General features: G+C 42.9%; 1 pseudogene across 1 annotated transcript in view; it reads left to right on the top strand.

Annotated features, from left to right (window-relative positions):
• The window catches only part of LOC311231817, a 101,803-nt pseudogene that overhangs the window by 7,185 nt on the left and 79,350 nt on the right, over positions 1-15,268 (top strand). The window contains exon 2 of the transcript in view: positions 7,786-7,866. The product of the transcript in view is annotated as an uncharacterized misc_RNA (transcript). The remainder of the gene's footprint in view (positions 1-7,785; positions 7,867-15,268) is intronic.

The following is a 15,268-nucleotide window of genomic DNA, read 5'->3' as shown; positions in this document are numbered from 1 at the left end:
TTCCTGATCTCTCTCTTTCTCTCTCCCTCTCTCTCTCTCTTTCTCCATGTCACTTTCCTGCTCTCTCTTCTCTTTCTCTCTCACTTACTCCATGTCTCTTTCCTGATCTCTCTCTTTCTATCTCCCTCTCTCTCTTACCCCATGTCTCTTTCCTGCTCTCTCTCTTTCTATATCTCTTTCGATCTCTCTCTTTCTCTTTCTCTCTCCATCTCTCTCTCTCCTGCTCTCTCTCTCCTTCCCTCTTTCTCCATATCTCTCCTTCCCTCTCTCTCTCTCCTTCCCTCGCTCTATTCTGCTCTCTCTCTCCTTCCCTCTCTCTCCTTCTCCATAACTCTGTTTATTGCCCATGTCTCTCACAACAAAGAAAAATGTCCACGTTAATAAATTATTGATCTTCTATTGAGTCGTTGAGCCTGTTTCTCTGAAACAACTGAACTCATCTGCCAGTGAAATTAATTATCTGTCTCTCTGTCTCTGTATCTCTGTCATTGTCTCTCTCTCTCTCTCTTTTCTTTGTAACTCTCTAGCTCTCTCTGTCTCTGTCTCTCTCTCTCTTTTCTTTGTAACTATCTGTCTATCTCTCTATGTCACTATCTGTCTCTCTCTGTCTATATATCTCTCTGTCTCTATTTCTCTCTGTCTCTGTCTCTGTCTCTCTATCTTTTCTTTGTAACTATGTCTCTCTTTTTCTCTTTTTCTCTCTCTCTCTCTCTCTCTCTCTCTCTCTCTCTCTCTCTCTCTCTCTCTCTCTCTCTCTCTCTCTCTCTGTAGGGGAGAACGGGGATAGTTGTCACACGTTTTACTCTAGTGTGAATTGCTCATCATAAAAACATCTTTCAATAGTCATTCCTACATAAATTGAAGCTTAAGACGTTGGCTTGAAATGTGTATCCCTCTCATTTCCAATATATTGTAACAAAGAGTTAATCCACCTATCAAAGACACTCTGACACATTGTGACAACCAACCCCATCATGGGGATGGTTGTCACACACTATGGGGTTGGTTGTCACTATGTGTTTTAATGGGAAAATATCTTAAAAAGAAGACAAGAACTAAATTTGAAAGTTAATTGCATTGACAAGTTGACAAATACATAACTTAATGCATCTTAACATGAACATAAACAGGAAACACATCTTTAGGCCATCCTATATAACAATATAAGAACACAATAATCGGCCTAACAATAATAGCCTACACAACATGAATGAATGAAAACTTTATTTAACAGATTGCAGAATGGGTACAATACAGTAACGGCTCAATACACACAATTGTTAAGGGGATGCAGACCAGAGAAAGACGTTTGTCTTGTTTACATCAGGGTCCCCCATTTTCAATTCATAGTTGTAACATGTGACAACCAACCCCAACTGGAATGTCTTGATAGCATCAAGGCTAACAGCCATCTAACAACTAGTTAGCTAGCTAACAACAATCTAAACTATAGCTTTCCCTTCACACTTTTTAAGGGTAATAATTGTTTCATTATAAACCAATTGTGTAAAAGCCTAGAAGAAAAATACTGAGGAGCGGAATATTTACAAATGGACATGAAAAAACACAAAAAGTCCTCTCACCTCAAGTTCAGCTGTTTCACTCCAAAGATGACAATGTAGGTGAACTCTGACCCCAATTCTGGACATTTAAATACCAAAGTATGGGGAGACAGGATCCTCTGGTGGTGAAATATAATGAACGTGACAACCTACCCATGTGACAACGTCCCCCGTTCTCCCTATCTGTCTCTCTCACTTCTCTCACTTCACATCTCCCTCTCTTCATCTATCTCTTTCCATCTCTCTCTTTATATCTCTCTCACTTGCTCTTCATTTGGCAATTATGTGGGTCGAACAGATTTTTAAAAGACATATAGCACCATGGCAACAGCCTAAGTCATAACCATCCCCTGCTTCTCTCTCCATCTCTCTCTCTCTCTCTCTCTCTCTCTCTCTCTCTCTCTCTCTCTCTCTCTCTCGCTCTCTCTCGCTCTCTCTCTCCCTCCCTGTCCTCTCTCTCTCTCCCTCTCTCTCTCTCTCTCTTTCTCTATATCTCTCTCTTTTTCCTCTCTTTGACTCTCTCTCTCTCTCTCTCTCTCTCTCTCTCTCTCTCTCTCTCTCTTTCTCTATCTCTCTCTCTTTGTCTCTCTTTGACTCTATCTCTCTCTTTCTTTGTCTCTCTCTCTCTCTCTCTCTCTCTCTCTCTAGCTCTCTCTTTGTCTCTTTCACCTGTATCTCTGCTGTGTCTGTCGGTCTGTCTGTCTGTCTGTCTCTCTCTAATTCAACTAGGTTAAGCGTTATTGGCATGACAGAGAAACCTATGTTGCCAAAGCAATACACCTACAGACAATATTATATATGTAACGGTTGTGACAAACGTCACCTCAAACTTCGATGCCCCGAGTGGGAGTTGAACCCGTCTCCCACACTGCAGGCAGCAACACAGACCGCTATACCAAGAGGTGAATTCACTACTTCGCAACGTGTCTATCTGTCTTTTGAGGATGTGAGAGTGAGTTTAACCCATAGCACCGCTACTCACCCCAGCCCTTCTTGACTGCGCTTCACGATACCATCCGTTACACTCACCCTCTCAAACTCACTGTACTCCACCCAAGGCACTTCGATGCCCCGAGTGGGAGTCGAACCCCGGTCTCCCACGCCGCAGGTAACAACACAGACCGCTATACCAAGAGGTGCATTCACTTCTAAGTACTGGGTCTATGCGTCTTTTGAGGATGTGAGAGTGAGTTTAACCCATAGCACCGCTACTCACCCCAGCCATTCTTGACTGCGCTTCACGATACCATCCGTTACACATATATAAAAACGATTTCAATTAAATTCTGCACTTCAATTAAAACTGGTGTTATTATAGGACAGAGGAGCTGGTCACACTCAGAAACATCTGCACTGCCCGGAGATAACCATAGATAACCATAGATAACCATAACAAGTGATGCCTTCATTCCCTCAGACCTTCACACCAACAGGTGCCATGCAGGGAGGGGGGGGGGGCAGTGCAGGGGAGGGGGGTGCAGGCAGGGCGCTCATCAGGGGAGACAGAAATAATCGCTGCAGCAATATATTGCAATATTTTGCATATCAATATTATATTGATACAGTGAACACCAAGGGCTAGATCCACAAAGAATGGATTGCACGGTGCTAATTGCACCCTTACTTACAAATTCATTATGAATTGAAAATGGGGGACCCTGATGTAAACAAGACGAAAGTCTTTCTCTGGTCTGCATCCCCTTAACAATTGTGTGTATTGAGCCGTACTGTATTGTACCCATTCTGCAATCTGTTAATACAATTTTCATTCAATCAATCACCTGCGCGGAGCCCTATTTTCTGAAAATCCGCCTAAAATACAATAAATAAATAAATACAATAAGTAAATGGAATATTGCTCCACTTCTACAAGGCCCATTTGCATATTATTGGTATCTATGGACATCTATTTCATTAAAAGAATAATAATAATAATTAGCCTGCAGTACTTCCCCGGGTAGGCTAGTATATTTCTTTACATTCAAATAATAATCGCAGTACTTCCCTGAGTAGTAGATTTCATTAACCTCTTCCACCCGTGCGGTCCATCGGCGGACCGCAAATGACATCACGTCATAAATCAATCTGTCTAGGACTGTCTGACAAAAGTATCGTTTTATTTTTCAAACGTATTCAAGTATAAACATCATAACCATGTCACAACAGCAGTTATAATGTATATTATCATCAATACGTTTGTTTACCAATAGGTTAAAGTGTTATTATTAGGTATCTAAACTCTGTGTCGGTCAATTATTTTGCTTTTAGAGCCTCCTAGTTAACCATGTTTAGAGCCTCCTAGTTAACCATGTTTTAGAGCCTCCTAGTTAACCATGTTTAGAGCCTCCTAGTTAACCATGTTTAGAGCCTCCTAGTTAACCATGTTTTAGAGCCTCCTAGTTAACCATGTTTAGAGCCTCCTAGTTAACCATGTTTAGAGCCTCCTAGTTAACCATGTTTAGAGCCTCTAGTAACCATGTTTAGAGCCTCCTAGTTAACCATGTTTAGAGCCTCCTAGTTAACCATGTTTAGAGCCTCCTAGTTAACCATGTTAGAGCCTCCTAGTTAACCATGTTTAAATATTTAAAAAGAGAACATTCTGCGCAAATCAGAGACACCAATGCTAATGGACAGAATACAAGAGACAATTAACTGCTGCTATGAAGACAGACACACACGCACACACACACGCACACACGCACGCACACACACACACACACACACACACACACACACACACACACACACACACACACACACCACACACACACACACACACACACACACACACACACACACACAGACACACACACACACACACACACACACACACACACACACACACACACCACACACACACACACACACACACACACACACACACACAGACACACACACACAGACACACAAACCCACAGAGCCAGACACTGAAATCCACAGAAAATCGCTCTCACACAGAGAGAGAGAGAGAGAGAGCAAGAGAGAGAGAGAGAAAGAGAGAGAGAGAGAGAGAGGCACCCACGCAGTGTGACTAAATTCAATGTTTGCCTGTATCAAATGAAGCTCACCTGCAATCAATGATCTAACTTAATCTTCACAGCGAGCGCGGAGCTATTGTCAGTACGATTAATTCAATCATTTGATGTGTGATTAAGACGGTTCGGCAAAGCAAATGATTTTTAATATGCTGTTTTCCTCCTCTTGGAATGCGGCCCAGCCACTGCCAGTCTGCGAGCGCGACTCTGTAATGAAGGTTATCCTATAACCCTAGTATACGAGTACTAGCGAGCGATCTGCTCTATTGGAAATCCCCTGTTGCCTAGGCCCTAGGGCAACCTGAAAGAATTTAGCTACAATGCACCTGCACCTGATTAATGCGACGCCCACTCTCGCCCATGCACTTAAACAAGGGGTGTTACCGTACTTCCGCTCTTCCCTAGTCTTCACCGCTTATTCGGAGCAGGGCGGAGAGCCCGACAAATGCACCGCTGAGGTCCCTACAACCATCAGAACATCGGGGAGGGTCCGGGCCCCCCCCCCACCCCCCCCTGACTGTGCGAAAGAGGGGACAGCACCCAACAAACGCACAGGGTGAGCAGACAGCGGGACAGAAGGGCCCGTGACTACCCAACCATGCGCCCCGCCCGCTACCAGGGAACGTACGTGAACACACAAGCCCGTGTTACCACTTCGACACCTCGTGGGGTCGAGGTCGTTAAACCTGACGCCGCCCGCGAGGCGTGCCGTGGGGTCGGGGTTCCAAACCCCGACCCTGCGCGGGAAGCTGTAGCAGCGGGGCACGAAGGAGGTCCCAGCCCCATGGACCACTCAAGCCACTTGTCTATGATGTACTGCAAAAAGAATAATCCAATTATCTGATTGCCATTCCAAATACTGGTCGCGATCGTGTTCCAACGTTATTCAGCATTGAACATGAACCCGGGGGGGGCGGACCCTCGTCGATGCATGTGTTATAAGTAGTGCTGTCAGGCGATAACATTTTTTTATCTAATTAATTACAGGATTTGTAATTAATTAATCGAATTAATCACATTTTAATCGCATAAAACCATTTTAGGCCTGATATTTTTATATTCTATAATCATATTTCAAATGGCATGTGTCCGGATGCAGAATTCAGTACTGTATCTACAAAACCTTCTGTTTAATCAATCATCTTCCTTTATTCATTTGCTTAGATTTTTCAGGTCTGGTAAATTTTAGCATGGTGTTATTCACAGTCAAAAAAAATAATTTGAATTGATATTCTCATTTGGTTCATTACAATTTACTCAAGCCTAGTAACAGACACTGGGAATACATTCCCTGAGATCCATAGATGTCCCTAGAATCAGATACCAAGAACATGCAAATGGACCATTTAAAAAAAAAATGTAAATGTTTATTCTACGTTATTATGGAATGAATGAGATTTAAAAAAAAATTTAAACATTTCATAAAAATTTTTATTATTATTTCTTTAATAAATTTTGAGTTAATTTTCATAACGCGATCATTTGCTGTGTAATTAATTAATCTAATTAACGCGATAAACTGACAGCCCCTAGTTATAAGCACTTGTCTTGCCGGAGTATTTAGACCCCCGCCCCAGCTCGGCCCAGACAACAAGCCACATAGTTTCAAATGGAGTGCAATAGCGGCCGCATACCACCAGGCGGCGGTATCGTGACCGTTGCGATCTCAGACAGAGTGCCACACATTTCCACAGCACAGCAGGATGAATTATGAATGGAAATAGCGAATAAAAGAAATAACGATCCAATAACGAGTATACTCGTTGTTGGCAGAATTCGATTGGCGGGCTATAACGAGTTGACTCGTTGTTGGCGGCCATTGTGTTAAGGTGTTTTAGGTCTAAAAATGGGTTAACCCGGGCGGTCGGGGTGGCGTAGCGGAGATTGCGCTCGTCACCAATGCAAGAGGCTGCGGTCTCGACTCCCTGAGTCAGCATTGCCTGCGGCTTGGACCCATCGTCATACTAACTCGTTTGGCTGAGTTAGCGGGAGGGAAAGTCGTGGGTGGTAATCTGGCGTTGTGGACAGCGACACCTACAGGTCAGGTCTGGGCGCCTGCTCAGCGTAAGGCAGGAAGTGGTGAAGGCAGCGTGACCTCCGACGCGTTACGCTTCACCAATGAGAGTCCTCGCTGCCAGGTCAAAAGAGAGCCGCTGGCTGTCTCCACATGTGTCGAAGGAAGCATGTGGTGGACTTCAGGGTTCCCTTGTACCGACCAGTAGGGGGAACATGCGCACAACAACCAGGTAGGGGAGGGGGGGGAATTGGCATAACGACTAAATTGGGATGGGGAGAAAAGCATCGAAAATCAGGCGGGGAAAAAGAGGATACAATTTCTTTTTTTAAGTGGGTTAACCCAGGCTGACAGGTAACGAGAGCAAGGCTTGACCTGTGCCTGGAGGACCGGGAACTACACAGGAGCACCTAGAGGTGTTGTCACGATACTGGAATTTCGAACTTCGATACGATACCTTGAAAAGTATCGATATTCGATACTATTTCGATACCACAGGGAAAAAGGTTCAATCTTAAAATGTAAATTTTTTTATTTTAATTTTTTTATGTACAAACATTTAAAAAATGTGTAATGTATTTATAAATTTTGCTTTTGTTGCTGGTTGATTCTCCTCAGCTTCTCTCTGGTACTATAAGATAAGATAAATATAACACTTTTAAAACCCTTTGTTATCTTTAGATCACACATTTAAAAATAACTGTTCATCTCACTTCAATAATCTTTATTGCAGAACATGGTATTTTCTCAAGCAGACAGATGTCAACACTGTAATCTGTGTTGCATGTACCTGACAAACTGAACAGTTTGTAATACAGTCATATTCCAACTTAACTGAATGCACATGTGTGTGTGTGTGGACTACTGTACTATTACAGGTATTGAAATGAACAATGCAACTTCCTTAAACAAACGTTTTTTTTATATTCTTTTATATTTTTTTATGAATAATTAAATATCGATATTTCGGGAAATGAGTATTGAAACCGTTTTAAATATTCAGAATCGATATGTATCGATTTTTCGATATTTTTGACAACACTAGCGCCTAGAGGGGGCTAATACGCCACACTCAGACGGCCACTGTGGCACCCCCCCCCCCCCCCCCCCCGCGGAAAAGCCCAGCAGGGCCCTTCGGGTTGAACAGAACGTGACTCTGTGACTCTCCTTGCAGGCTGCGAGCCCCAGGGACTGTCGGGACTGGTCGTTTGATGACAACTGTCTGTTCTGCTGCCTGCGACGGGAGAAAGTGAAGGTACGTTTAGCGCCTGGCTTCTTGTATGTGTGCTCCTCCATCGCTGTCGCTCCACTTTTAACTCTCCTCTCCCTCTCTCTCTCTCTCTCTCTCTCTCTCTCTCTCTCTCTCTCTCTCTCTCTCTCTCCCTATCTCTCTCTCTCTCCCCTTATCTCTCTCTCTCTTCATATCTCTCCCTATCTCTCTCCTTCTCTCTCTATCTCTCACTCTCCCTCCCCCCCTCTCTCTCTCTATCTCTCTCTCTCTCTCTCTCTCTCTCTCCTCTCTCTCTCTCTCTCTCTCTCTCTCTCTCTCTCTCTCTCTCTCTCTCTCTCTCTCTCTCTCTCCCTATCTCCCTCTCTCTCTCTCTCTCCTCCCTCCCTCTCTCCCTCCCTCTCTCCCTCCCTCTCTCCCTCACTCAGTGTGCCGCTCTGCTTTGTCTATTGTCGATCCCCTCCTTTTTTTAAACGCTCAGAAAACGGTCTATATTGAATTGTATAAATGTATTTTTCCCCCACCAAATTGCTCAATAAACTGCTGAAGAAGAAGTCTCAGCAGCGTCTCTACACCTGTACCCCTCGTTGAGATGCAGGGATCTATGAATCTGAAAGTTGGCACCCATTCCAAGGCAGCTTATATTCTTCCAAGACATGTCACCCAGCAGCAACACCCTGAACAGGCTACAATAAGTACAACTATTCCGCTGCGAGGGTTCTCACCTGCACCAAGTCCTGGCACCACATCACCCCAGGGCTGGGCGATATGGCCTAAACATGTCATCTACGATTTTTTTCACACCACATCGGATTTACGATTTTTTTTACGATTCTTTTCTCTTAAAAACTAGAAACGCCAAGGAAATTATTCAAATAAGCTTTGTTTTTATTTGTCGAACCAAGATGAATTTCCCTATTGGGATTGAAGTGCAAACCTAATTTTCACCAATCTTCACTTAATTTCTTTTTAATAATAATATACAGTATATATATATATTATATAAAAAAATTAACTAATTAATCTCACAATTTTCTGTAATTAATCTAGATTAAAAATAGCATTTTTCTACTTAAGACCGAAGCTTGTAACATATATTTGCTTTGAGTAAATCATGGAATTAATGTAAAATCAACACAAAGAAAGTATATTTAGATTCAAAGACTATTTTAATAGGTTAAAAGGTTATTATTGATCAAACAAAGATGAATGTCCCTATTGGGATTAATAAAGTGCAAATCTAACTTTCACCAAACATCACTTTTTTGTAAAATAAAAGGTGACTCTTGAAAAGAAAAAAAGTTTAAATCGATTTTCATTTTTAAACATCGTCCTAAATCATGAATTCGAATTAATCGATAAAATCGATTTATCGCCCAGCCCTACATCACCCCCACCTCATCCACCTCCACTGGCTTCCAGTCAAGTCCCCGCATCGACTTTAAGATCCTCCGCATCACCTACAAAGCCCTTCACTCCCTTGCCCCCCCGGTACCCAGCGGACCTCCTCCATCCCTACATCGCGCCCCGGAGGCTGCGGTCCTCTGACTCCGGTCTCCTCTCCATCCCCACCACCAACATGCAGACTGTTGGCCCCAGAGCCTTCTCTGTGGCTGCACCCACCCTCTGGAACTCACTCCCTCCAAACATCCGTAGTGCTACATCCCTGCACTCTTTCAAATCCCAACTCAAAACTCACCTCCAAATTTATAAATGACTATACATTTATGATTTCCCTCTTTTCTTTTCTTTTCTTTTTTACTTTGTTGTTACGCTGTTCCCCTGATCCCCCTCCCCCTAGCTGCCCCCTCCTGTTAAGCACCTTGGGTCTCCTGAAAGGCGCTATATAAAACCAAGATATTATTATTATTATTAATGAAGCTCTCCCTCTCCAGGGGAGGACTTTTAAAAAGGTGCTCTGGTGACAAGTTCTGCACAAATAACAACCTGTATAGCAGTGGTCTGCAATAGGCGGCCCGCGGGGCGAAATTGGCCCCCCAGCAATCATATTTTTTTTTAATATATATCAGACTGACTATAGGCTAGGCTATATATTTAAGCTATAATGTCCAAATAGAGATACTACCACCACCTAAAGAATGCTTATTATACTGTTTTATCCATGTTGAGAGTGAATAACGGGTATAGGCAGTGAGGTGCAACGCTCGCTTGATCAACATTAAAAATAGTCGGTGGACAGCGCCTGGTGCTGAAATAGCAAACAAGCAGTGTGGTATGAAATAAAAACACCAGTTCAGTAAGTCATTCAAACTTTATCTTTATTATATACTTTATGGATAGTCTCTGGAGCGTAACAGTAAGAAGCATTTTGTATAAAAGTATTCTGTACTTCTGTATGACAACTATTAAAGAAACTTGAAACTTGAACTTGACGTCAAATCAGAACAAAAAAAGCTGAATCCGCTTCAAGAAGACACCTACATTAGGTATATAAGAATTACAACAGTGGCTCAGGAGGTAGAGCAGTCATCTGGTAATCCGGAGGTTCCCGGTTCGATTCCCGTTCCTCCCGGGCAGCCTGTCGAAGTGTCCTTGAGCAAGACACTTAACCCCTAATTGCTCCCGATGGGCAGGTTGGCACCTTGCATGGTTGCCTCCGCCGTCGGTGAGTGAATGTGTGAGTGAACGGGTAAAATGTGAGGAACAAATTGTAAAGCGCTTTGGATAAAAGCGCTATATAAATGCAGCCATTTACCATTTACCATTTACAACGAGACATTCATGAACTAAATTAAAAATACTATTTGGTTTTTAACCCTCTAAAGCCAGGTGTGACACTAGTCATGTTTTGCAAAATATGAAATATCGTCTGGAACCGTTTATGATAAAGAATCGCTTTAAATTGTATCGGAATCGGCAGATAGTTAGTTATAAGTGGGCTTTGTCACAGAGTTAAAAAGAATTTCACTATCAATTTATTAAATAAGACATTGTTTTTGGTTCTGGCCCGCCATATAATGGCTTGGAAAAGATTTCGCCCGAGGCCAAACTTAATTGCCAATCCCTGCTGTACATTTTCATTCAATCAATCACCGTGCAGATTGATTGATTGAATGAACGTTTTATTAACAGATTGCAGAATGGGTACAATACAGTACGGCTCAATACACACAATTGTTAAGGGGATGCAGACCAGAGAAAGACTTTCATCTTGTTTACATCAGGGTCCCCCATTTTCAATTCATAATGAAATCCATTCAATCCAATCCATCCGTGCAATCCATTCTTTGTGGATCTAGCCCGTGTTTTGGTTTTGCATGGTTACCTCTTTCAGGGGCTGGGAGACTGTGTCAGCAAGGTATCACTTCCATACCGCCTGGTATCAATACAGACCTGTTATCAATAACACTACCGACGTTATTGTATTGGCAAATCAACACAAAGCTCTTTGAGAACATGTCTATTCACTGCTGCCTGGCAGCTGCACACGCAGCTCTCACCTCTCTGCCAGGGAGGACCATCCAACCCAAGAACGCCCACATGATATTTAAATGTAAATCTTTCATCGAAGCCAGATACCAAAGTATTTATATTCTGAGACTCTCTCAATGTCAGACCCACTCACAGTAGAATATGCAAGTCATTGCAAACAACATCTTAAGCGCCAGTTTGAGCAATAGTGGACACCGCACGGTTTTATTATATGGATGCCAGAGATTAGGAAAGGCCATTTTCAACAAAATAATCAAATAAAAAACGTGTCAATCAAGTATGGCTACCCCCATGTAATGCTGTCTTCAGTTCTTCAGTTCTCTACCACACCATTAGAAACACATCTTCTTCTGCTGTTAGCTAGCGTTGGCGGTAACATTAGCGACCAAACATTTGAGCTAATGTTAGCCACCAAATCGTGCAGCTTACCGCTAGCCACTGTTAACCCAAGTAGTGTCACAGCAGTAACGGGTGTCGCTGACGAAGCAGCGCTAATGTGTCATAGCAAAAAATTAACGCTTGCTAACTGCAAAAGAGGAGGTTTTAAGACGCCTGGCGTTGCGAGTACTGTTCTAACTTTGGGTTGAAGTAAAATAATGATGCACTGTACTTACTCTACCATCTGCCTCTCTCTATCGCTCTCTCTCTCTCTCTTTCTCTCTCTCTCTCTCTCCTCTCTCTCTCTCTCTCTCTCTCTCTCTCTCTCTCTCTCTCTCTCTCTCTCCCCCTCCATGTGTGTGTTTTTCTTTGTCTTTGTCTCTCATCCCTCTCTCTCTCTCTCCTCCTCCTCTTTCTAGTAGTTTCCCTGCCTGGCACACAATTTGGGTCCTTGTTATTTGTGTTGTTCAGTCGTCACGGTATTGACCCCAATTTAGCTTGTGAAAGGGACTCCGTAATGATTTTGGTGGAGGCGGGGTTTTGGGAGTGAAGGACAGGCTGTGAAGAAGGCATGGGGGGGGGGGGGGGGGGGGGGGTCACTGATGACAAGGGTTATAAATGAGTGAGATTCCTTCACACAAGGCTAACCTTTTTCCATCATTTATTTTCTTTATAAAAAGAGGCTGAATTCTGAGTAAATTGTTGAACCATCGATTTCCCTTTGATGTATTTTATCGGCGAGATTCCTTTGCACAAGGCTAACGTTTTTCCATAATGTTTGTTCCTCACAAAGTGAGTGAATTCTGAATAGATCGTTGGCCATCGATTTATTTTCTTTTTGATATTTTATCCTTTTTTCTTTTTGAACAGCAGACAGCAGACACACACACTCAAAACACTCCAAACACACACAGCAACCCGTGTCCTCGGAGCCAATTGGCTCGTGGAACAAAAGCCAGGCAAAAGCCCCTATAGTCCGTCCGTTGGCAAATTAGAATGCATGTTTGTGCGCTAAGCTCTTTGTCTGCTCGTCTCCCAATCATCTCCAACCAGGACGACTTTCCAACATGACCGCCTATCTTTACTTTGCTCTGTCAAGAAACATGAAAGATGGCAGGTTTTATTTATTTATTTATTTATTTGTTTTATTTGAAAATGTATTTCGAACATGTAAATAAGTACAAACAATATAAGATCTCAAGAAATTAAATGGGAAAAAATATATATAAATAAACAAAAGCAAAACATAACTCAATTTACATGTTCGAAAAGGAGTAGGAAGAAGTATACACTTTTTTAATCCTACCCCTTTTCCACTGCTCAAATGAGTGTGCTAATTTAAAACCTTACAAAACAAATATTTACATATGCAAAACAAAAAACTAAAACTATATATGTAAAACATGAAAGAAATAAAATAAAAATGTAAACACCCGTGAATGTCAAATCCCTTCCTCGTCCCTGTACCTCGTGAAAATCATTTCCTTATACATCAGTTTGAATTGTATTATATTTGGACATTGCTTTAGCACAACATTCAGACTGTTCCACAGTTTCACTCCACATATGGAAATGCAGTGTCTTCTCCTGGTAGTACGTACACTAAGAACTCTTAAATTGAGTTCTCCCCTCAGATTATAACCCCCCTCTATCAAAGAACAGTTCTTGAATGTTTCCTGGAAGTACATTACCTTTTGCTTTATACATTAATTGTGCTGTTTTAAATTCCACAAGATCATTTAACTTTAATGTTTTTGACTTAAAAAAATTATATGTTTGTGTGATCACGATAACCTGCAATGTGAACTATCCTTATGGCTCTTTTTTTAGTATAAAAAGTGGTTGTAGTGTAGAATTATAAGTGTTTCCCCAGACTTCAGTGCAGTAATTTAAATATGGTAAAAAGAAATGGCAGGGTTTGTTTTGTTTCTCGTTTGGAACGCGTGTTCACTCCTCTTCCTGTTTTATCCGCGTGCCTTAAGGTATCAGGCCGAGGTTGCTGCGCTTTTTTGTCTTCGCAGTCGCGTTTCCGATTGGCCTTTTGTTTTTAGACGAACCGCGGGGCGATTGATTCAAAGGGAGACATACTCCTCTCTCTCTCTCTCTCTCTCTCTCTCTCTCTCTCTCTCTCTCTCTCTCTCTCTCTCTCTCTCTCTCTCTCTCTCTCTCTCTCTCTCTCTCTCTCTCTATCTCTCTCTCTCTCTCTCTCTCTCTCTCTCTATCAGGCACTTGAGCATCGCTCGTTTGTCAACTTGACCCTGTTCAGCCCCCAAGGTCAGCCATCTGGCTCCTAAAAAACGTCTTCATTCACCCTCCCCCATATCTCTCTCTCTCTCTCTCTCTCTCTCTCTCTCTCTCTCTCTCTCTCTCTCTCTCTCTCTCTCTCTCTCTCCCATGATATTTCACTGCTTGTTTAATTTGTGCAAAATGCCAGAGGATCCACAGAGGGCGGAAACAATTGATTCATTGATTTCGAGCTACGTAAACTCCCGGGAGAGAGACAGAGAGAGAGAGAGAGAGAGAGAGAGAGAGAGAGAGAGAGAGAGAGAGAGAGAGAGAGAGAGAGAGAGAGAGAGAGAGAAAGAGACAGAGAGAGAGACAGACACAGATAAAGAGACATAGAGAGAGAGATAGAAAGAGAGAGAGAGACAGAGAGAGAGAGAGAGCGACAGAGAGAGAGAGATAGAAGAAAATACTGTTTGTACAGTACTTCGGGGTACCTCCATACCTCCCACATGCACGCACGCACACACACACACACACACACACACACACACACACACACACACACACACACACACACACAAAAGGACACCAACGTGCACATTCTCCACAGTTATTGTCCTAAAGACAATAGCGATACTCAGTCATTACAACCGCAGCGCATTCTAATATCAGCGCTAATTCAGTGTAGCTTTGATTTATTTTCAAAGTTCCAATTTCCTGCCAAGGGTGGTGCCGTTCCACAGTAGTCTACCAGTAGGTGTCCTCTGTCACCTCTGTGTCTCTATGTGTCCTCCATGTCCTCTGTCACCTCTGTGTCTCTATGTGTCCTCCATGTCCTCTGTCACCTCTGTGTCTCTATGTGTCCTCCATGTCCTCTGTCATCTCTGTGTCCTCTGTGTCTCTGTCTCTCTGTGTCTCTGTGTCTCTGTCTCTCTGTGTCTCTGTGTCTCTCTGTCTCTGTGTCTCTGTGTCTCTGTGTCTCTGTCTCTGTCATCTCTGTGTCTCTGTGTCTCTTGTCTCTCTGTGTCTCTTGTCTCTCTGTGTCTCTCTGTCTCTCTGTCTCTCTGTGTCTCTTGTCTCTCTGTGTCTCTCTGTGTCTCTCTGTATCTCTGTCTCTCTGTGTCTCTGTGTCTCTCTGTGTCTCTGTCTCTCTGTGTCTCTGTGTCTCTCTGTGTCTCTGTCTCTCTGTGTCCTCTGTCATCTCTGTGTCTCTGTGTCTCTGTCTCTCTGTCTCTCTGTGTCCTCTGTATCTCTCTGTGTCTCTGTCTCTCTGTGTCCTTTGTCTCTCTGTGTCTCTGTGTCTCTGTGTCTCTCTGTCTCTGTGTCTCTGTCTCTCTGTCATCTCTGTATCTCTCTGTGTCTCTGTCTCTCT

This window comes from Notolepis coatsorum (assembly GCF_963971535.1).
Source record: "Notolepis coatsorum genome assembly, chromosome: 7".
Lineage (NCBI taxonomy): Eukaryota > Metazoa > Chordata > Actinopteri > Aulopiformes > Paralepididae > Notolepis > Notolepis coatsorum.
This window is presented reverse-complemented; position numbering and strand designations above follow the sequence as displayed.